Raw genomic sequence first — 24,244 nt, forward strand, 5'->3', positions numbered from 1 at the left:
ATGCTGAAGTAGCCGGATTATATGTTATTGACGTACTTGATATATGAAAGGAAACTTTGTGTCTTTGCTGACTTTATTATTCGTAGCAATGTATGAAGTAGATGTACAGTGATGTAATGTTTTTTTTGTTTGTTTTTTGTGAATGAATAGTTCTATTTTCGTAATATGTTTCTTATATTAGAACTAATTACGTGTGAATAACTGCTATTGTGGTATGCGTACGGCTTTTTGTGTAACTGTCGACTATTGTCTTTAATCCGTCCCATTTTCCGGATGAATAGTGCTTGTTTATTGCCCCCAGAAACAGTTGGCTGTATCCGAATAGTTGTATTTTTCATAAATTTTTCTTTTATTAGATGGAATTCCGTGTGAAGAAGTGCTATTGTTGTATGCGTACGGTTTTTAGTGTAACTGTTGACTATTGTCTTTAATCCGTCCCATTCTCCGGATGAATAGTTCTTGTTTATTGCCCCACGAAAAAGTTGGCTGTTTCACTTTTGTCTTTGTACATCCTCGTCCTCGCTTCCTGCCACATATTTCTATTTCTTTTGTTTGTGTAATATTGTTGTAATATTGTCCGAATTAGATTTACTTTTTGGCCCGAAGCCTGATTAACATCCTTGCATCCTTTTAGGTCAATTTTTTGAATTATATTTTGTGTCTAACGTTTCTGATGCAGTACTCCGTAGACCCCCTTTTTTCCGTCGTTAAATTTTTTTATGTGTATGAAAATGGCATAACATTCCTAAATTTGCAGAGTGGGTGAATGATGCAGAGTGGGTGAATGATGCAGAGTGGGTGAATGATGCAGAGTGGGCGAATTATGCAGAGTGGGCGAATGATGCAGAGTGGGTGAATGATGGAGAGTGGGTGAATGATGGAGAGTGGGTGAATGATGGAGAGTGGGTGAATGATGGACATTGTGTGGGTAACTGAGGGTGAGTCGTTGAGGGTGATTGAGTGTGATGTTGAGTGAAGGTGAGGGTGAGGTGTTGAGGGTGATTGAGGGTGAGGGTGAGGTGTTGAGGGTGAGTGAGGGTGAGTGATGGTGAGGGTGAGTGAGGGAGGGTGATTGAGGGTGAGGTGTTGAGGGTGAGGTGTTGAGGGTGAGGGGGGGAGGTGTTGAGAGGGACTGAGGGTGAGATGTTAAGGGTGAGTGAGTGTGATGTGTTGAGGGTGAGTGAGGATGAGTGAGGGTGAGTGAGGGGTTAAGGATGAGGTGTTGAGGGTGAGTGAGGGTGATGTTGAGTGTAGATGCGGGTGATGTGTTGAGGGTGAGTGAGGGTGAGGGTAAGGTGTTGTGGGTGAGTGAGGCTAAAGTGTTGAGGGTGAGTGAAGGTAAGGTGTTGAGGGTGAGTGAGGGTGAGATGTTGAGGGTGGGTGTGGGTGAGGAGTTGAGGGTGAGTGAGGATGAGTGAGTGCGGGTGAGTGAGGTGTTGAGGGTGAGGTGTTGAGTGTGAACTGTTGAGGGTGAGTGAGGGCGAGGTGTTGAGGCTTATTGAAGGTGAGGGTGGGTGAGCGTTACTGAGTGAGGGTGAATGAGTTGTTGAGGGTGAGGTGTTGAGGGTGAGTGATGTTGAGGGTGAGTTAGGGTTACGGGATGATGGTGTGAGGGTGAGGGTGAGTGAGGGTGGGCGAGTGTGAGTGTGTGAGACTTATTGAGAATGTGTGTGGGTGTGTGAGGATGTGTGATTGTTTGTGAGGGCGGGTGTGTGTGAGGGTGGGGGTCTGTGAGTGTGGGAGCATGTTAGGGTGTGTTTTGTGGTCATGAAGGTGAGTGTGGGTGAGGGTGGGTGAGGGTGAATGAGGGTGATGTGTTGAGGGTGAGTGAAGTAGAGGGTGATAGTGATTGTAGGTTAGTGTGAAGTGTTGAGGGTGAGTGAGGGTGAGGGTAAGGTGTTGTGGGTGACTGAGGGTGAGGTGTTGAGGGTGAGTGAGGGTGAGGTGTTGAGGGTGATTGAGGTTGAGGGTGATTTCGGGTGAGAGTTTGAGGGTGAGTGTGTCTGACTGAGGGTGATGCCTTGAGGGTGAGTGAGGGTGATATTGAGTGAAGGTGAGGGTGAGGTGTTGAGGGTGAGTGAGGGTGAGGGTGAGGTGTTGAGAGTGAGTGATGGTGAGGGTGAGTGAGGGTGTGTAATTGTGGGTGAGGTGTTGAGGGTGAAGTTAGTGAGGGTGAGGTGTTGAGGGTGAGGGTCTGAGGGTGAATGAGGGTGAGGGGTTGAGGGTGAGTGAGGGTGAGGTAGTGAGGTCGCACTCTGATGTTTATTTTTTTGTCAGACTTGGCTTTTGCTTTTGTTTTTTGGACCCGTATGTGACTTTTTTTCGCCGCTATGTTTTTTTTTTGGTTTGTTGCTTGTTGTAGTTAAAAGTATTATGTATGCACTGTTTATGTTCTCTTTGTGTGTGTTTGTTTTATATTTTCTACATTTCAGGGAATGAGCTGCTACGATCGACAGGTAATGACAATTTTTTTTTCATATTATTAAAGAGTGCCTTTGTGAGTTCTTATACTTTTGTTTATGCATTTCCTTATTGTGATGTTAATGTAATTTTTGTTTTCGGTCTTGCTTTGCTCGCACTTACTTTCTGTCTTGCTCCTCTCATTAGAGTGTGTTTTGTATTTTATCAATGGCTGCTATTTAGTTTTATTTTTTGCCATGGATTGAGTTCCGTTTTTCCGTACGTGTTTTTCGGTCGCACTTGGCTTGTGTTTAGTATTTCTCTCTTCCACGGCATCCCTGATGTCCTTTTCTGCAGCACGCAGCAATAGCACATTATTAACATTCGGCACCCCCACAGTACAATTGACCAACATCAGATCATCACTCTTGGCCACTAGAGCCGTATTTAGCACACCCCCAGTCTCATTTAGACATAGTACTGCAGTACTGTACAGCACCAAAGCATGCTTGTATAGCTTTAATTGTGTGTGCAACGTAAAAAAAGTTGTTCTAAAGCGTGCACTTCCGGCTGGTGGTGTGTGTGACTGTTGAAAGCGTGGACTGATGCCTGTTTGTGTGCGTGTATGCATGGTGAAAGGATGCACTGATGACTGTTGTGTGTGTACGCCTGGTGAAAGTGCCCATTGCTATCTATTGGTGTGTGTGCCTGTTAAAAGCGCACATGTTTTGATTGTATGACGTTTGCCTGCTGAGTAATGCTGTAGTGGTGATGAGTGGTGCTGTTGTGGTAAGTGTTTGTGTGTAGTTGTAGTGTGATAGTGTGTTGTTGTTGAATGATGCTGTTGTGGTGGTGCAGAGTGATGTTGGTGTGTTGCTGAGTGATGTTACTGTGGTGCTTAGTAATGCTGTTGTTGTGATGTGTTGTTCTGTGCTAGTGATGAGTGTTGCTGTGTTGGTGTTTACTAATTACCACCACAGCATAACTCAGCACCACAACAGTTGCACTTCTCCCAACAACGCCATCACTGATGTCCACGAATGCAACACGCAGCAATACCACTTTATCTTTCTGCACCCCCACAGTACCATTGAGCAACAACACAGCATCACCCTGCACTACCACATCCGTATTTCGCACACCAACAGTCTCATTTATACATACTACTGCAGTACTGATGACTGTTGTGTGTGTATGCCTGGTGAAAGTGCCCATTGATAGCTGTTGTTGTGTGTGTGACTGTTAAAAGCGTACATGTTTTTATTGTATGAGCTTTGTCTGCTGAGTAATGCTGTAGTGGTGATGAGTGGTGCTGTGGTGGTAAGTGTTTTTTTGTGTGGTTGTAGTGTGATAGTGTGTTGATGGTGAGTGAGGGTGAGGTGTTGAGGGTGAGTGAGGGTGAGGTGTTGAGGGTGAGTGAGGGTGAGGCGTTGAGGGTGAGTGAGGTTGAGGGTGAGTCAGGGTGAGGCGTTGAGGGTGAGTGAGGGTGAGGGTCTGAGGGTGAGTGAGGCGTTGAGGGTGAGTGAGGGTGAGGCGTTGAGTGTGAGTGAGGGTGAGGTGTTGAGGGTGATTGAGGATGAGTGAGAGTGAGGGTGAGTGAGGTGTTGAGGGGGAGGTGTTGAGGGTGAGTGAAGTGGTGCTGTGGTTGTAAGTGTTTGTGTGTGGTTGTAGTGTGATAGTGTGTTGAGGGTGAGTGAGTATGAGGGTGAGTGAGGGTGAGAGTGAGTGAGGGTGAGGGGGAGGTGTTGAGGGTGAGGTGTTGAGGGTGAGTGAGGATGAGTGAGGGTGAGGTGTTGGGGGTGAGTGAGGGTGAGGAGTTGAGGGTGAGTGAGGGTGAGGGGCTGAGGGTGAGTGAGGTGTTGAGGGTGAGGTGTTGAGGGTGATTGAGGATGAGTGAGAGTGAGGGTGAGTGATGTGTTGAGGTTGAGTGAGGGTGAGGTGTTGAGGGTGAGTGAGGGTGAGGTGTTGAGGCTGAGGGTGAGGGGCTGAGGGTGAGTGTGGGTGAGGCGTTGAGGGTGAGTGAGGGTGAAGCGTTGAGGGTGAGTGAGGGTGAGGGTGAGGTGTTGATGTTTAGGTGTTGAGGGTGAGTGAGGGTGAGTGAGGATGAGTGAGGGTGAGGTGTTGAGGGTGAGTGAGGTTGAGGAGTTGAGGGTGAGTGAGGGTGAGGGGCTGAGGGTGGGTGATGTGTTGAGGGTGAGGTGTTGAGGGTGATTGAGGATGAGTGAGAGTGAGGGTGAGTGATGTGTTGAGGGTGAGGTGTTGAGGGTGAGTGAGGGTGAGGTGTTGAGGGTGAGTGAGGGTGATGTGTTGAGGCTGAGGGTGAGGGGTTGAGGGTGAGTGTGGGTGAGGCGTTGAGGGTGAGTGAGGGTGAGGTGTTGAGGGTGCTTGAGGATGAGTGAGAGTGAGGGTGAGTGAGGAGTTAAGGGTGAGGTGTTGAGGGTGAGTGAAGTGTTGCTGTGGTGGTAAGTGTTTGTGTGTGGTTGTAGTGTGATAGTGTGTTGACGGTGAGTGAGGGTGAATGAGGGTGAGGTGTTGAGGGTGAGTGAGGGTGAGTGAGTATGAGGGTGAGGTGTTGAGGGTGAGTGAGGGTGAGGTGTTGAGGGTGAGTGAGGTTGAGGAGTTGAGGGTGAGTGAGGGTGAGAGCCTGAGCGTGAGTGAGGTGTTGAGGGTGAGGTGTTGAGGGTTATTGAGGATGAGTGAGAGTGAGGGTGAGTGATGTGTTGAGGGTGAGGTGTTGAGGGTGAGTGAGGGTGAGGTGTTGAGGGTGAGTGAGGGTGAGGTGTTGAGGCTGAGGGTGAGGGGCTGAGGCTGAGTGTGGGTGAGGCGTTGAGGTTGAGTGAGGGTGAGAGGCTGAGAGTGAGTGAGGTGTTGAGGGTGAGGTGTTGAGGGTCATTGAGGATGAGTGAGAGTGAGGGTGAGTGATGTGTTGAGGGTGAGGTGTTGAGGGTGAGTGAGGGTGAGGTGTTGAGGGTGAGTGAGGTTGAGGTGTTGAGGGTGAGGGTGAGGGGCTGAGGGTTATTGAGGAGTTGAGGCTGAGTGTGGTTGAGGTGTTCTGGGTGATTGAGGATGAGTGAGAGTGAGGGTGAGTGAGGGGTTAAGGGTGAGGTGTTGAGGGTGAGTGAAGTGGTGCTGTGATGGTAAGTGTTTGTGTGTTGTTTTAGTGTGATAGTGTGTTGAGGGTGAGTGATGTTGAGGGTGATTGAGGGTGATGTGTTGAGGGTGAGTGAGGGTGAGGTGTTGAGTGTGAGTGAGGATGAGGATGATTGAGGGTGAGGTGGTGAGGGTGAGGGTGAGGGGCTGAAGGTGAGTGAGGGGCTGAGGGTGAGTGAGGGTGAGGCGTTGAGGGTGAGGTGTTGAGGGTGAGTGAGGGTTTGAGGGTGCGGTGTTGAGGGTGAGTGAGGGTGAGTGAGGGTGAGGTGTTGATGGTGAGTGAAGGTGGGTGAGCGTGATGGTGATGTGTTGAGGGTGAGTGAGGGTGAGGTGTTGAGGGAGAGTGAGGGTGAGGTGTTGAGGGTGAGTGAGTGTAATTGAGGGTGGGTGAGGAGTTGAGGGTGAGTGAGTGTGAGTGAGGGTGTGATTGGCATATGTGAGTGTTTCGCATGTGTGAATTGTTATTTTAATGTAAAGTGTGTTTGTGTTTTTGTATGTTGTTGTTGTTGAATGATGCTGTTGTGGTGGTGTAGAGTGATGTTGGTGTGTTGCTGAGTGATGTTGGTGTGGTGCTTAGTAATGCTGTTGTTGTGATGTGTTGTTCTGTGTTGATGATGAGTGGTGCTGTGTTAGTCTTCAACTATTACCACCACAGCATAACTCATCCCCACAACAGTTGCACTTCTCCCAACAACGTAATTTGTGATGTCCACCAATGCAACACGCAGCAATACCACCTTATCATTCAGCACCCCCACAGTAACATTGAGCAACAACACAGCATAACTCTGCACCAGCACAGGCGTATTTAGCACACCAACAGTCTCATTCATACATACTACTGTAGTGCGTGCAAGCTACAAAGTATGTGTATTTTGTATATGTTTTTCTAATGTGAGATGGATTGGCTGAATGTTGTATGTGGGTGTGACTATGTTGTATTAATTGAGTGTATTAGTTATAATTTCCCTTCTGTAGTGAAAAAATTACCATAGAAGTTTAAAATTTGTATTCCACACCTTTTTATTTTTGAAAAAAACACAAATATTTATTGTTTAACTTTGTACAAAAATAAGATATCCTGGCAACATGTGAATTCTAGTCAGAACATATGTCATCGTCTTTTTCTTTAAGAATATTTATGATTTTGCCATTGCAAAAGACCACTTCAAAAGTTTGGGGCAAAAAATGGACAAGGGCATCCCCGATGTTGTCAACGTCCTCATCTAACATAAACCATTTAATTAAGATCTCGTTTTCGATGGGCATAGATTGATATTCGTCTGTGTTTGTCACTTTTATTGTGATAATACTCGTTTCATTTGTGGTGCTTTCGACGCCATAAATTTGAATGTCCATCTTTTCCTCTGGCGGGGCTGTTACCTGTTGAGAGAAAACAAAAGCAACAATTAGTTTGTACATTTGTATACTTTATGTTTTGTGTAAGGCCTATAGTGGGTGAAAGGGACAGAGTTGTTGAAAGGGACACATTGGGTGAAATGGACTGAGTAGGTGAAAGGCTCCCAGTTGTTGATAGGGCTTGAGTGGGTGATAGGTCCAGAGTGGGTGATAGGTCCAGAGTGGGTGATAAGTCTAGAGTGGGTGATTAGTCTAGAGTAGGTGATAAGTCTAGAGTGGGTGATATGGCTAGAGTGGGTGAAAGGGCCAGAGTTGTTGAAAGGCACATAGTGTGTGAAAGGTCCCGAGTGGGTGAAAGGTCCCGAGTGGGTGAAAGGTCCCGAGTGGGTGAAAGGTCCCGAGTGGGTGAAAGGTCCAGAGTGGGTGAAAGGTCCCGAGTGGGTGAAAGGTCCCGAGTGGGTAAAAAGGCCAGAGTGGGTGAAAGGGCAAGACTGGGTGAAAGTCCAAGAGTGGCTGAAAGAGATATTCCCAAAATGTTTTGTTTGTTGTGCTTACCTCCATTTTGCTATGGCGCGTTGTATTCAATATTTTTTGGCAATTGAATTCATGTACAGTGACGTGAGTCAGGGTGACATATTTGCCAAGATGTATTTTAAATAGTGATGCTTCTCTCCACAGTGTCACTTTTATATCATCTGTTGCATCTTTTATTGTAATCGATTTGAGTGGGGTATCTTGGCCATTGATAAACACAGTCTTTGCGTCCTCTTCCTACACAAAAAGTAAGCATTCTATTAAATAGTGACTGTAAAAACACATATTACTAGTGCGTTGTATGAATGGCAATATAATGTATCATATTTAACGACCCAAATGAACACCCTTTCTAAAAGATTGAATTGTTTATTGCTAAAAATGGCTTTGTAGAGAGTACTTGTATTTGTAGTATACACCAAAGCACTGGCATATTATAGTTTTCATAACTCGTATTTCCTACATAGTGTGAAAGAGTGTATAATTCTATGTTTTTTGAGTTTGTTAGTGAAGTTACTAAACGTGTAATGTGTGTGTAAGCCAACTATGCATTTTTTTAGTAGACATGATGACATGAGTGAGGGTGAGGGTGAGGGTGAGTTATTGTGGGTGAGGTGTTGAGGGTGAGTGAGTGTGAGTGAGGGTGAGGAGTTGATGGGGAGTGAGGGTGAGTGAGGATGAGGTGTTACGTGAGGTTGAGTGTAAGTGAGGGTGAGTGAGGGTGAGGGTGAGTGAGGGTGAGTGAGGGTGAGGGTGAGAGATTGAAGGTGAGTGAGGGTGAGAAGTTGAGGGTGAGTAAGGATGAGGGTGAGTGTGGGTGAGTGAGGGTGAGGGATTGAGGGTGAGTGAGGGTGAGGGGTTGAGGGTGAGGGTGAGGCTGAGGTGTTGAGGTGTTGAGTGAGGAGTTGAGGGAGAAGGGTTGAGTTTTTGAGGGTGAGGTGTTGAGGGCTAGTGAGGGTGAGTGAGGGGGAGGGGTTGAGGGTGATTGAGGGTGAGTGAGATTGAGGGTGAGTGAGGCGTTGAGGGTGAGGTGTTGAGGGTGAGTGAGGGTGAGGGGTTGAGGGTGAGTGAGGGTGACTGAGTGTGAGACATTGAGTTAAACACATTTTTGTTTGCCTCCTCTTCCTAACCAAAAAGTAAGCATTGTATAAAATAGTGACTGTAAAAACACATAGTACTAGTGCGTTGTATGAATGCCAATATAATGTATTATATTTAACGACCCAAATGAACATCCTTTCTAAAAGATTGAATTATTTATTGCTAAAAATGGCTTTGTAGAGTACTTGTATTTGTAGTATACACCAAAGCACTGGCATATTATAGTTTTGCAAAACTCGTACTTTCTACATAGTGTGAAAGAGTGTATAATGCTATGTTTTTTGAGCTTGTTAGTGAAGTTACTAAAGGTGTAATGTGTGTGTAAGGCAACTATGCTTTTTTTTAGTAGACATGATGACATGAGTGAGGGTGAGGGTGAGTGATTGAGGGTGAGGGGTTGAGGGTGAGTGAGGGTGAGGGTGAGTGAGGGTGAGGTGTTGAGGGTGAGTGAGGATGAGGTGTTACGTGAGGGTGAGTGTGAGTGAGGGTGAGTGAGGGGTTGAGGGTGAGTGAGGGTGAGTGAGGGTGAGGGTGAGAGATTGAGGGTGAGTGAGGGTGAGAAGTTGAGGGTGAGTAAGGATGAGGGTGAGTGTGGGTGAGTGAGGGTGAGGGATTGAGGGTGAGTGAGGGTGAGGGGTTGAGGGTGAGTGAGGGTGAGGGTGAGGCTGAGGTGTTGAGGTGTTGAGTGAGAGTGAGGGTGAGTGAGGAGTTGAGGGAGAAGGGTTGCGTTTTTGAGGGTGAGGTGTTGAGGGCTAGTGAGGGTGAGTGAGGGTGAGGGGTTGAGTGTGATTGAGGGTGAGTGAGATTGAGGGTGAGTGAGGCGTTGAGGGTGAAGTGTTGAGGGTGAGTGAGGGTGAGGTGTTGAGGGTGAGTGAGGGTGACTGAGGGTGAGGCATTGAGGTAAACACAGTGTTTCCGTCGGCTTCCTAAACAAAAAGTAAGCATTGTATAAAATAGTGTCTGTAAAAACACATATTACTAGTGCGTTGTATGAATGGCCATATAATGTATTATATTTAACGACCCAAATGAACATCCTTTCTAAAAGATAGCAATATTTATTGCTAAAATTGGCTTTGTAGAGAGTACTTGTATTTGTAGTATACACCAAAGCACTGGCACATTATAGTTTTCAAAACTCGTACTTTCTACATAGTGTGAAAGAGTGTATAATGCTATGTTTTTTGAGCTTGTTAGTGAAGTTACTAAAGGTGTAATGTGTGTGTAAGCCAACTATGCATTTTTATAGTAGACATGATGACATGAGTGAGGGTGAGGGTGAGTGATTGAGGGTGAGGGGTTGAGGGTGAGGGTGAGTGAGGGTGAGGTGTTGAGGGTGAGTGAGGATGAGGTGTTACGTGAGGGTGAGTGTGAGTGAGGGTGAGTGAGGGTGAGGGGTTGAGGGTGAGTGAGAGTGAGTGAGGGTGAGGGTGAGAGATTGAGGGTGAGTGAGGGTGATAAGTTGAGGGTGAGTAAGGATGAGGGTGAGTGTGGGTGAGTGAGGGTGAGGGATTGAGGGTGAGTGAGGGTGAGGGGTTGAGGGTGAGTGAGGGTGAGGGTGAGGCTGAGGTGTTGAGGTGTTGAGTGAGAGTGAGGGTGAGTGAGGAGTTGAGGGAGAAGGGTTGAGTTTTTGAGGGGGAGGTGTTGAGGGCTAGTGAGGGTGAGTGAGGGTGAGTGAGGGGGAGGTGTTGAGGGTGATTGAGGGTGAGTGTGAATGAGGGTGAGTGAGGCGTTGAGGGTGAATTGTTGAGGGTGAGTGAGGGTGAGGTGTTGAGGGTGAGTGAGGGTGACTGAGGGTGAGGCATTGATGTAAACACAGTCTTTGCGTCCTCTTCCTAAACAAAAAATAAGCATTGTATAAAATAGTGACAGTAAAAACACATAGTACTAGTGCGTTGTATGAATGGCAATATAATGTATTATATTTCACGACCCAAATGAACATCCTTTCTAACAGATTGCATTATTTTTAGCAAAAAAAGGCTTTGTAGAGAGTACTTGTATTTGTAGTATACCCCAAAGAACTGGCATATTATATTTTCCAAAACTCGTACTTTCTACATAGTGTGAAAGAGTGTATAATGCAACCTTTTTTGAGCTTGTTAGTGAAGTTACTAAAGGTGTAATGTGTGTGTAAGCCAACTATGCATTTTTTTAGTAGACATGATGACATGTTTGCGTTCATACTTCCGGCACCTATTGTCCCTGAAACAGTCATAAGACTTTTTAGACTTGCAATTTTAAAAACAAACAAATAAATAAGATATGTCATTTACAATACTAATAAGTCCAACTTTTCAAATGCGAGACCTATTGCATTTTCAATGTTTTTTTTTTAGTTGACATGATGACATGTTTGCGTTCATACTTACGGCAATTATTGTCCCTGAAACGGTCATAAGACTTTTTAGACTTGCCCGTTTTATTTCCTTGATGGGAGAAGCCGATGGTGCAGGCGGATGCAAAATGTTCTTTGCTTGTTGGATCAGGCCCTCCTCAATTGTCATAGCGGGAAATTTTGTTACTTTAGTTTGCTTTGTAATTAAAATTGTTTTGTTTTTGATAATAAAGTTGCGTATCAGTAGTCCACAGTTACTTTTAGTTTGCTCATATAAATTTTCTTGATAACAAGTACATTTTATGGTTCCAGTTTTATCTGCTAGAGCCAAATGGAATAGAATTTTCTGTTCTTGTTTAGCATTTTTGTAAGTAGTTTTCCCTGAGCAGTTGATGACATTAACTCTTATGGGTTTCTGATATGGTTTGTTGTCATCGGTATTAATGTTCATGATTTCTTCAATAGACATCATCTGAAATAGAAAATGTGATATAACATGTTAAATACAAACCCATATTGCTTTATGATCACTGTAATAGCATTCTAAAGTACCATAGTTGTGTAGTTGGTCATTTGTATATATATGATCTAAAATGGATTGGTAGTTAGTTGTGTAACTGTTAATGAGTTGTTGACATTGTAATTTTGTTTCAAAGAATCCAAGTAATTGCTTGGTGTTTGCATTTTGTTGAGATACATCCACATTGAAATCCCCTATAATAATCAATTTGTGTGTGGGGTAAAAATCCGTAATATTTGTGATAAAATAAAAAAGAGAAGTTATACTTTTTTGGGGTGGTTTGTATAAAATAATAATAAGGTAATCCGTGTTATAAATCTGTAGAGTAAAATGTAAAATGTCTATCCCTTCATGTGTCTCATAAATAGGCAATATAAATAAATCTTTTTTGTAGTACATAATCATTCCATGGTTTGTGTTGTATGTATGAAATTTATCAAATATAATGTGATGGTATTGTTCTATCGTGAAATCATTAGCTGTAGCATTTCTTGTAGTGTTGATCTCAGTTAAGCAAATAATGTCTGCTTCTAATATATTCCTATCCGCTACCATAGATGAAAAATTTTTCTGTAGTGATCTTATATTGTGTGCAATGATATTGAAATGTGCACTGTATGTATGTAACTGTGGGATATGTATTTCAAGTGGCATTTCTGTCCTTAATCTGTGCATTTCCTCATTAACTTGTGGATGTACTAAAATTTTACCTTCATCAAAATTGTGTACATATACATTTTGTATTGATTTTGCCCTGCTAATAGCAACATGATGAATCTTGCTGTTATTAAAGTGTATATAAAGTGGTTCGAGAGTTGCACCTTGTGTGCGATGTATAGTGCGTGCTGATGCTTGGCGTAAAGGAAATTGCTTCCGTATAATGGTAATAAATTTTTTAGTGTATTGAAAATGTCTAGCTATAGCATGTATTGGTGTCCATGTATTTTGTATTTGTGAATGAAATAAGTGTTTATATTGTTGTCTGGTTGTTTGTCCTATACTGGGATTGTCAAATAACAACCAAACAATAATAGGTGTATTGTTAATCAATTCAACTAATTGTACCACACCAGTTGCGCCATTTGTTAAACCATCATTGACATCCACATTGCAACTTAAATCATAACGAAGTTGTAAGGCAATGTGTAATGTATGTGAAAGGCCCATTGTTTTCTGTGGATCTTTGGGCAGTTGCTTAAGAATAGTTTTTTTCACATTTTCAGACAAATCAGAACTGACGGTATCGCTTGCTACTGTTATGTAGACTGGATAATCTTTGCAATGATTTTCTAAAACCTTTTTGTTAATTTCATTAACTTCTATATTAGTTGACATGATATATGGAATTGTTTCTAATAAACTCTCATCAGGTTGTATTTCCCTTTGCTTAATTTGTAAAATATCTTCTTCAGTATGCTTGCCTTCTCTCAATCGGTTTAGTAATTGAGCAAATTGTAGATCTTCTTTTTGGCGCATAATTTTTGTTAATTCAAAAATTTTAAAATGTTCTTTCCATAAGTTAGCACTTAAAGGACCATACATCTGTGTAGAATCCTGAAAAATGTATCTGTCAAATACAGGTTTTAATTGGTAAAAGTCACCAATGGCTAAAATAGAAATTCCTCCGAATGGTTCATTAGATGATTTTATTTCTTGAAGCCTGTTATGTATAAAATTCAACATATTGTGTCCTACCATTGAAATTTCATCAATAATAACAACTCTAACATGCATCATTTCCATTTGTAGAGCAGTTCTATGTTCATGACTCAGTTGTTTATAAGTCAAACTTTGCGACACAGGTATTTTGAAAGTGCTATGCAGTGTTTTGCCATTAATATTATGGGCAGCCTTTCCTGTTGGAGCAGTAAGTAAGATATAAACATTATCTGGATTTTCACCTGCCTTAGTGTTATAGTAGCGTAGTAAAGTTTGATATAGTGCAGATATTACAAAACTTTTCCCAACACCAGCCCCTCCAGTGCAAAAAGTATAGCATGGAGTGCTTGTAGTTTTAAACCAATGCAAGTGATGGTAAACAAATTTAAGTTGTTCTTCCGTTAAGTTTTGCATAAGTTGTTGGTATTTTTCATTGGGTAAAATAACGTTAGTTGAGCTTTGTTCTTCAGTTGTAGTTCTAATTCCTAAATCTAGAGCCAAATCATATCTATTATTATTTTCTGGATTTTGGTCTTCTGTCTGTATATTAACAGTTGGTGATAGAGGAGGTGAAATTACATTTTCATGACACTGTTCATGAATAATGTTTGTAAGTTCGCCATGCTGTTTGTTATAGATTTTTAGTTGTGTGTCAACAAATATTTTAACTTCCAGATACCTATCATAGTAAGTTTCCTTGTTGATTAGTATTTTTTCTTCTTCCCTCCATGGATAGTGCAACATTAATATTTCTCTATAATACTCTTCTGGTTGATTATTTTTGCTAAATCTGCAAAAGCGTATTATTTTTCCTTGTCTGCGCTTATTTAAAGCATAATCATAATTCTGTTTCTGTTGTTCTTTATTTCCGTCACTACATTCTATTTCTAATTCTTCCTCATCTGAGCTGTAAAAGTTTGTTCTGCAAGTAAATCTTCGCAATCATTGATTTCTTTCCCATGTGTTTTTTTCTTCACATAGTTGAAATTAGCCGCATAGTCTGCTAACGTGCACATCTCTAATGATTGTGGCCGTTTGCAGTACTTAATAATAATATTTTCACATTGAATGTCAGTTGAATTTTCGGGCAAGTTATTAATAGTTTCGATATCACACATTAAATAAGTTCTTTTCTCTGGACGGCTAGTATTAATAAATACAAATGATCGTGAGCTTTTCCGTAATGGTATTTGAAGAATTAGATATGCTGCTTCTTGAGCACTAATTTCTGTGCAGTTGAGGAATTTGTTTCCTATGTGTTTAAGTTGATCTTTGATATTACTATTACTTGTTACCTCTTTAGCAGCTTGCGCTAGAAGTTTGCTAATTCCTCTTTGTGATTTACTGATATATGAGATAATATAGACTTCACAAGCATAAGGGTCCAGTATAAACTGCAAGTCTATGTTTGCTCGCCAAGCTTCTAAAAGAGTACTATTGTAGTTATTGATGAAGCATTCGCCTGGTGTTCTTTTAAAAAAAATAGTTGTTTTTTGTAAGCTAGTTTGTATTGAAGTAATATATTCTTTATCATCCATTTTAATGAAGTCTAAAAATTCCTCAAAAGAAAGTGTATTAAAAGTAGTATTATTCATAGCTTCATGTATTATTTTCATATTATCTTGCCATTGCTTATTTGTCTCCTCAAGTGTTAATGGCTCTAATATGAGCGTTCTTGACATTGGATATTTTGGATATTGATATTTGCATGTCCGTTGCAGTTTACGTCTGCAATTTTTGGTGTGACCATGCCTTTGTAGATTTATTAACGGTTGTAAAACAGGGTTCTCAGACTTATGACAAGTGATATATTTGTCAATAAAGCTATTGACTTCTTCCACTGGTGAAACACCATACAATGGTGCTTTGTTTACCCAGAGTAATGCATGTATATGTGGAGAACCTCTTTGTTGGAATTCGACTCTGTAAAAGTAGTCTACTATTTCCCCAATTGGATTAGTGCCATTCAGCAAAACACAATTAAAGAATTTCCTAACTTGATAGTCAAACTGTCTTGCACATGTTATTGGATCTTCTTGTATTAATTTACTTTTAGTTTCCCAAGACATGTTTAAGAATTCTTCCTCTGTACATTCCTTTAAGTTTCTAACTCTCAATAGTATATTTATTAAATGGTGCCATTTTGTTTCAGCAGCAGATAAAGTCAAAAAGAAAGTGGGTATGCCAAGTTGCCTTATCATTGCAAAAATATCTTTTTTGCAACCTTCCCAATATGGAGGTGAACTGCGTATAGTTTTTAATACTTTGTAACCCTCATTAAACTGTAAAACATTGGCAATATTACATTTAATGTCTTTAGCAGTTATTTTATTCCCATCTGTAAAATGTTTTCTGATGGAAATGTTGATTTTACCATGGATCTGCTTAATATGTAATTTCTTCAGTTTAAAAAACACATTAGTAATAGATTTAGCGACTCTTCTATCATAACTCCTTAACTCAGCTTGACAAATAGTACTATAATGTACCGGTATGTGTCTTTCCTTATTGTTAGGCCTTCGTTCACCACAAAAAATAGTAGGGAAAGCCAAAAACTCTGAATCTTTATCCTCATATAAACCTCTTGGCGTGTTATGTTCAGCTGGAGCGAAACTTAACACATTCAGCGAATTACTAGTAATAGTTTCATTTGTTAACATAGTATCCAAATTCCCAGCTTCTATGTTGTCTGAACTATCAGATGAATTGTTTGTCTCAGAAGTCTCATTGTGAGATTCTATTTCTGGAGGTATATACTCCCAGTCAGGGTTAATCGTAACACCATATTCATTAAACATTGTACTATTTTTAGCTAGCCATGTAGCTGCCTTTTTTACTGTATTTGGTCTAATATTCTCATAATGTGTATATGATTTATAGATTAATTTCCTTTTTAATTTCACTGGGATTGTCATGGCGTCATTAATTTGCCTTGGTAAAATTGTAACAGTTGTCATAACATCTGCAGGTACATTAACTACTGCACCTGATAATGATTTTTGAAAACCGCGTGGCAGACTCCAAATTTGTAAGAATGGTATCCTAGGTGAAACTAATCTTTCTTCTAAATCATATAATTCTAATTCAACTGGTACATTTGGGAACCCCATGCCATTTACAATAGAACATGGTGGTATTTTGTTTTTGCGAATGTAATAATAGCAAGTCTTACAAATAAAATTTGTTTTCTTGTTACTAATGTTACACGTTTTGAAAATTTCGGATTGGCTAACACAGCGTATATTTTGCAACGTTTGTTTATGCCACAGTTGATTGCAAAGAGCCCATGCAATATTTCACGGTGGAATTTGCGAATGATTGTATGGATTTGTTTACCTCGTTTCTGTCTTTGGCCCTGCGTGAATATGGGTCTGTTATTATCAGTAGCACTTAGTTGACTGTTGGTAATGTCTTCTTCAGCTGTATTAACTTTTTTTCTTTGTACAACTTTAGTTGGACATGTACTTGAATCCCTTTTTCTTTTCCGAGACTGTTTATTTGTTCCCTGTATAGATTTACTATTCCCTGGTAATTGTGCTAAATGATTAGTATTGCTATTCTCTCCCTTACTTTTATTCAGTAAATCATCTGAAGACATTGTTGTTGATGTTATAGTCTGATTAGGAGTACATTCAGTAGTATGTACCCAAATTTTTCTTTCTTGCGGTAGGTGACTATTTTTTTTGTGCACAGTAAGTGCTTTTGTAAATGATTTCCTTTTAATGACTTTTATATCTATTGGTGTTAATTCAAATTGGACACATTGCTCAGCCTGATGTGTAAAGTTATATGCTAGTTTCATAACATATTGAATCAGCCCTTCAAAAGAATGAAATGCAATTGTAACACATGTTCCGTTTGAATGAGGCATGCATTCATGGTCCCTACTATGTGAATCAAATACAAAGTATGATTGCATATGTTTGAAAATAGTTATTACATAAACATTCATACAAAGTATAACACCACAGTGCTTATTAATAGTAACATTTAATGCTGTGCTAATATCTGGGTAGGCTTTATCAAAACGTTTAAGGACATCACCGTAGTAAGCGTTCCGTAGCAAAAGTGAATATATCTCTTGATTGTGGTCTATATACCTTGGCAGGTCATCTGGATGCATAAGTGTTTCTTTGTTAATAGAATGCATTTGTAGATATAAAGCGTCCCCACGGTCCATTATATAATGCAGATCATTAGAGTTCCAAGTAGTTACTGGCTTGCATAAATTGTGCAAGACAGCAAAAGCACTATTTGGTAAGCATTGCTTACCTTGTGATTTGCTATTAAATTTGCTATTCCCTTGATGGTAACTTGCTTTCAAGCATTTCTGCATCTTATAAGTTATACTACAATGTTTTTATCAACAAATTTAAATTAAGAAGGTTTGTGAAGTAACAAATTTTTTGGGAGACTGTAAGGTATGAACTTTTGACAATTTTTCAACTAACTGGCAAAGTAGTATTTACCTTAACTTCTGTTTCTTTTGTTGTTGTTTTAATAATCTGAAAGGAGAAAAAAAAATAATGGTTAGAATATATCTTTTTGAATTTTTCCCGTAAAGGCCACATTAGCATGTAAATAGTCTTTTAAAGACCTGTTAAGAGCTCTGGTGCTGCTGTGAGTGTATGCGCCACGGCTGGCACACAGGCAGGGTGAGATGATAGAGGGAGAGAGAGGGAGTGGGAGGAAAAGGGGGACAGAGAGGGTGTGAGTGTGTGCGTGAAAAGTTAATACTGAGAGACGTAAAAAAAAGGTGGGTGTGTGTTATCTTGTAACTTGGACTCGTTACTGTGTTGCATTGAATCTGAGAATGAATGCGGTGTGCGTGTAATATTGAAAGTGTACCCAGTTAGTGTGCAAGTAATGTACAAAGACAGAAAGGGAGTGAAGGGGAGGGAAATGGAGAGGGAGTAAAAGGGAGGGATAGTGAGGGAGATGGAGAGTGAGGGAGAGTGAGGGAAAGTGAGGGAAAGGAAGGAAAATGGAGTGAGAGGAAGGGAAAGGGAGTGAGACGGAGAGTGATAGGAAGGGAGACGGAGATGGAGGGAGGGAGAGAGAGGGGGAGGGAGACAGGGAGTAACAAAGTTAGAGTGAGAAAGAGGAAGGCAGGAGAGAGGGAGGGGGAGCTAAAGAGAGGGAGAGAGAGGGGGAGTGTGGGTGAGGGGTTGAGGGTGAGTGAGGGTGAAGTGTTGAGGGTGTGAGGGTGAGGTGTTGAGTGTTAGTGGGGTGAGGTGTTGAGGGTGAGGGTGAGTGAGGGGAAGGGGTTGAGGGTGAGTGAGGGTGAGTGGTATTGAGGGTGAGTGAGGGTGAGGGGTTGAGGGTGAGGGATTGAGGGTGAGTGAGGGTGAGGGTGATTGAGGGTGAGGGGTTGAGTGAGGGTGGGTGAGGGGGGGGTGAGGGTGGGTGAGGGTGAGGGGTTGAGGGTGAGTGAGGGTGAGGCGTTGAGGGTGAGTGAAGAGTTGAGGGTGAGGGGTTGAGTGTGAGGTGTTGAGGGTGAGTGAGGATAAGTGAGGATAAGTGAGGGTGAGTGAGGGTGAGTGAGGGTGAGTGAGGATGAGGTGTTGAGGGTGGATGAGGGTGAGTGAGGGAGAGTGAGGTAAGGGAGGGTGAGTGAGGTGTTGAGGGTGAATGAGGGTGAGAGTTTGAGGGTGAGTGAGGGTGAGGGTGAGTGAGGGTGACGGTTTGAAGGTGAGTGATGGTGAGGGTGAGTGAGGATGAGGTGTTGAGGGTGAGTGAGCGTGAGGGTGAGTGAGGGTGAGTGTGAGTGAGGGTGAGTGAGGGTGAGGTGTTGAGGGTGAGTGAGGGTAGGTTAGGATGAGAGATTGAGGGTGATTGAGGGTGAGAAGTTGAGGGTGAGTAAGGATGAGGGTGAGTGTGGGTGAGTGAGAATGAGGGGTTGAGGGTGAGTGAGGTGTTGAGGGTGAGTGAGGGTGAGGGTGAGGCTGAGGTGTTGAAGTGTTGAGTGAGAGTGAGGGTGAGTGAGGAGTTGAGGGAGAAGTGTTGAGGGTGTGTGGGTGAGGTGTTGAGGGCTAGTGAGGGTGGGGGAGTGGTTGAGGGTGAGTGAGGGTGAGTGAAATTGAGGGTGAGTGAGGGGTTGAGGGTGAGTGAAAGTGAGGTGTTGAGTGAGGGGTTGAGTGAGGGTGAGTGAGGGTGAGGGGTTGAGTGAGGGTGACTGAGGGTGAGTGAGGGTGAGTGTGAGTGAGGATGAGGGTGAGGGTGGGTGAGGGTGAGTGAGGGTGAGTGAGGCTTAGGGTGAGGGAGGGTGAGGGAGGGCGAGGGGTTGAGGGTGAGTGAGGGTGAGGTGTTGAGGGTGAGTGAGGGTGAGGCATTGAGGGTGAGTGAGAATGAGGGTGAGTGTGGGTGAGGCGTTGAGGGTGAGTGAGGGTGAGGGAGGGTGAGGGGTTGAGGGTGAGTGAGAGTGAGGGTGAGGTGTTAAGGGTGACTGAGGGTGAGGCGTTGAGGGTAAGTGAGGGTGAGGTGTTGAGGGTGAGTGAGGGTGAGGGTGAGTGAGGGTGAGGTGTTGAGGGTGAGTGAGGGTGAGGCGTTGCGGGTAAGTGAGGGTGAGGGTGAGTGTGTGTGAGGGTGCAAAAATAACGACCCCCTTAAAGTAGTGTCGTTATTTGTATTAGGAAAATAGTTGTGAATTGCTGAGGATGCGGGACTTGAATGTGTCTGTGGGTAGTTTTAAATGCTGGAATTGTTGTTGGGGATGGAGAGGGAGTGAGTGTGTGCGTGAAGAGTTAATAGTGAGAGACGTACCAAAAAATGTGTGTGTGTGTCATCTTGTAACTTAGATTACTTACTGTATTGCATTGAATATGAAAATGAATGCGGTGTGCGTGTAATATTGAAAGTGTACCCAGTTAGTGTGCAAGTAATGTAGAAAGACAGAGAGGGAGTAAAGGGGAGGCAAATGGAGAGTTATGTACAAAGACAGAGAGGAAGGGAAAGTGAGGGAAAGGAAGGGAAATGGAGGGAGAGGAAGAGAAAGGGAGTGAGATGCAGAGTGATAGGGAGGGAGACGGAGAGGGAGGGAGAGAGGGAGAGAGAGAGGAGGAAGAAGAGAGAGGGAGTGAGACAGAGGGAGGAACACAGTTAGAGTGAGACAGAGGAAGACAGGAGAGAGGGAGGGGGAGCTAGAGGGAGGGAGAGAGAGCTATAGAGAGGGAGGGAGACCGAGAGAGAAAGAAAGGGAGAAAATTATGTGTATGCCGGGAGGGCACAGTGGAGGAAGCCTTCGGCTGCAGGGTCCTGTGATTAACCTCATGGTCAGTTTTATGTTGTTGCTGTAGCCCCGACCCTTACCCACTGACCCTGCCCCCACCGATGCGGTCCTTGGACACAAACTAAAGAGTAAATTTTGCCCCTGAGAGAAAGATTGTGAGTAGCCATGTAATAGAGGGTGTGTGCGAAAGTCCCCTTGATCGTGGATTGTGTGTATGAAAAGTTTGTTGTGGTGTGGCGAAGTGTTGCGAACGGATTATGGCTGTACTATTCCCCCTAATGTTACAATGTGCCTGTGAATAGTGTAGTAAGTGTAAGGTCAAGTGTTTTTTTTTGTAGGCAGCTAATCCTGGCTAATGTGTAATTTGGATGTGTGTTTGTGAAAATGTAATACTAGTAGTTGTACAAGCGGCTGTTTTCGTGTGTCAGCTTGTAACTTGGATTACTAACTGTGTGCAAGTAAAGCTGCGAATGAATGCATTCCGCGTGAATGTTGTAAAGTGTTGCCTGTTTGCGTGCAAATAAATGTGCAATTAGAAGTTCGGACTGAAAGTTTGGTGCTGTAGTGGCGAAGTGCTATGATCTTAGATTGCGTAGGAGTCGCACGTGCTGTATAAGGGTGGCAGTCAGTGTTTTGCCTAATGTGACAGGGTGTGTGTGATTAGTGTGCTATAGAGAGGGAGGGAGACCGAGAGAGAAAGAGAGCGAGAAAATTATGTGTATGCCGGGAGGGCTCAGTGGACGAAGCCTTCGGCTGCAGGGTCCTGTGATTAACATCATGGTCAGTTTTATGTTGTTGCTGTAGCCCCGACCCTTACCCACTGACCCTGCCCCCACCGATGCGGTCCTTGGACACAAACTAAACAGTAAATTTGGCCTCTGAGAGAAAGATTGTGAGTAGCCATGTAATAGAGGGTGTGTGCGAAAGTCCCCTTGTTCGTGGAATGTGTGTATGAAAAGTTTGTTGTGGTGTGGCGAAGTGTTGCGAACCGTTTATGGCTGTACTATTCCCCCTAATGTTACAATGTGCCTGTGAATAGTGTAGTAAGTGTAAAGTCAAGTGTTTATGTTTGTAGGCAGCTAATCCTGGCTAATGTGTTATTGGATGTGTGTTTGTGAAAAGGTAATACTAGTAGTTGTACGAGCGGCTGTTTTCGTGTGTCAGCTTGTAACTTGGATTACTTACTGTGTGCCAGTAAAGCTGCGAATGAATGCATTCCGCGTGAATGTTGTAAAGTGTAGCCTGTTTGCGTGCAAATAAATGTGCAATTTGAAGTTGTGACTGAAAGTTTGGTGCTGTAGTGGCGAAGTGCTATGATCTTAGATTGCGTTGGAGTCGCACGTGCTGTATAAGGGTGGCAGTCAGTGTTTTGCCTAATGTGACAGGGTGTGTGTGATTAGTGTAAGATGCAGCTCTGTTCACTCTTGAGTCCGATCATCCTGTTTACTGTCTTGCTGTGAAGCTGTCAATGAAAGCGTAATGAGTGTTCTGTTGTGGTCGCACTCAATTCGGCGTGCGTGTGATATAGTATGTGTTCTTAACAGTGTGTGCGTGAAAAGTTAATCCTAAGAGATGTAAAAAAAGGGTGTGTATGTGTCATCTTGTAACTTGCACTGGTTACTGTGTTACATTTAATCTGAGAATGCAAGCGGTATGCGTGTAATATTGAAAGATAATATGACATGGTGTGTGTGAGTAGTGTAAGCTGCAGCTCTGTTCACTGTTCAGTCCGATCATCCTGTTTACTGTATTGCTGTGAAGCTGTGACTAAAATCGTAAGGAGTGTTCTGTTGTGGTTGCACTCAATTCTCCATGCGTGTTATATAGTATGTGTTCTTAACCGTGTGTGCGTGAAAAGGTAATAGTAACCGACGTAAAAAGAAGGTGTGTGTGTCATCTTGTAACTTTGAGTAGTTACTGTGTTGCATTAAATCTGAGAATGAATGCGGTTTGCGTGTAATATTGAAAGTGTACCCAGTTAGTGTGCAAGTAATGTATGTAGTTGAAATTGTGAACGAAATGTTCCTGGGAGTGTGGCGAAGTGTTATGATATGAGATTGCGGCCGAATGTTCCGAAAGTAGTTCGCATGGTGTAACGGGGATGTTTGTTCCTATGCATGTGAATGTGATAATGTGTGTGCGCTTTTGTGTGTTAGGTGCAAGCTGAAGCTGTGGGTACTGTTGATCTTGTTGATAGTGTCAAGTAACTTGAAGTTGTGCTTGCAATCAATATGTCGTGATTGTAATTTAGTAAGTCTTGTTAGTTGTGTGTGCGTGAAAAGGTAACACAAGGAGATGTACGAGAGGGTGTGTGTCAAACTTATGTTGTGCCTTGAATTATTGGAAGAAATGTTCTGTGTGGCGAGTCGAAGTGTTATGAACGGAAGTAAAAATTGTGTAGAAGAGTGAACAGTTGGCTGTACTTACATGATATATGTTGGTGCGCAGTTTCTTTCCCCCTATCAAGGAAATGTTGAAAGCGTACGAATAACCTACAAGATATAACGATAAAAAAAAAAGAATATGTATCGGTTGGTTTAAACAAAGGTATGACCTGCTTGAGAAATTACGTAGTCCTTTGCTAAGTATTACCATAGAAAATGTATATTTTCCAACGAACATGTCGCACAATAATTTAACACAGGTGCAATGTTGATATAGTAACAGTTCTAATAAACGCAAGTAAATTTATCAATACTGTCCCTTAGATGTATAGAAATAAAAGTTCCATGCACTTACGTTCTAAGATTGAATGGCGTAATTTTTCAGTGGCTGTTGGTCGATAGCAGCAAGTACAGCGTCGTTCTGTAAGTCCAAGTTCTGTCCTCGCAGGTAAAAACAGAGTATGACTTAAAGTGACCCGTCCCTCTGCTTAAATAGGGGGTAACGATGCAAGAATCTTTTTTTTTTTTTTTGGTTTAAGAAAGGATCAAAGCTTTTAGTCCTTCCCTTGCCCCAAGGAAAAGTCACACTAGCTGATGTGCGCGACTTGGAAGTGTGAATGTTTGAATGTGTATGCAGATGGAGTTTCGACATTGGCGCGACAGTAGACTTCCCTGGGCAACTCCCTTAAGCGCACATAAGAGTTCGCTCGGAACTGACAAAGCAAAGGGCCTTTTTTTTTTTTTTTTACGTTAGTGTAATTGGACTTCAACTGTCTGCTCGAAGTTACCCTTAAAAATGGCATATATAAAGCTTCCAAAGTATACAAAGTTTCACTTTTAAACATACAACTCTTGTAATATACAGGCTCAAAGTTGTGGCGTTTATGTTTAGTATGAAAATACTGAACATTGCTGCGGATGCGTCCATTAATGTGTGTGTGGCAACGTTAAAATACAGTGGGTGAATGAGAAAGATGGTCGATGATTTAGTTTGGCAATACAGAAATGTAAAGACAGGTGTGGCGAAATGTTATGAGCTGATACATGGTGCTGAATGGGTCATAGGCCGGATGCAATATTTGCCATAAAAGTTGTGTTCTTGTTTTTTTTATGAAAATCGTGAACATTGCTGCGTAAGTGGCCCTTAAATGTGTCTGTGGGTAGTTTTAAATGCTAGGATCTTTTTTGCTGTGTGTGTACGTGTTGTAAATACAGAACTTAGCTGCGGATGCGTCCCTTAATGTAAGTCTTGTAATATACAGTCTCAAAGTTGTGGCGTTTATGTTTAGTATGAAAATACAGAACATTGCTGCAGATGCCTCCATTAATGTGTGAGTGTCACCGTTGAAATACAGTGGGAGAATGAGAAAGATGGTCGATGATTTTGTTTGCCAATACATAAATGTAGAGACAGGTGTGGCGAAATGTTATGAGCTGATGTATGTTGCTGAATGGGTCAGAGGCTGGATACAATATTTGCCATCAAAGTTGTGTTGTTATTTTTAATATGAAAATCGTGAGCATTGCTGAGGATGCGGCCCTTGAATGTGTCTGTGGGTAATTTTAAATGC

At 42.4% G+C, this 24,244-nt stretch overlaps 1 protein-coding gene and 1 long non-coding RNA gene across 3 annotated transcripts in view; one reads left to right on the forward strand and one right to left on the reverse strand.

Moving 5' to 3' along the window:
* The window catches only part of LOC147673937 (methyltransferase-like protein 25B), a 361,337-nt gene that overhangs the window by 118,220 nt on the left and 218,873 nt on the right, over positions 1–24,244 (forward strand). The gene's annotated exons all lie outside the window — the stretch shown is intronic.
* LOC147673938 (uncharacterized) lies at positions 11,191–22,781 on the reverse strand. Its single transcript, XR_015302415.1, has 3 exons — positions 22,717–22,781; positions 17,531–17,566; positions 11,191–11,354 (listed from the first exon to the last, which is right to left on the reverse strand). It is a non-coding gene; the product is annotated as an uncharacterized LOC147673938 (long non-coding RNA).

The sequence above is a fragment of the Lissotriton vulgaris genome, chromosome 12, assembly GCF_964263255.1.
Source record: "Lissotriton vulgaris chromosome 12, aLisVul1.2, whole genome shotgun sequence".
Taxonomy (NCBI): Eukaryota; Metazoa; Chordata; class Amphibia; order Caudata; family Salamandridae; genus Lissotriton; species Lissotriton vulgaris.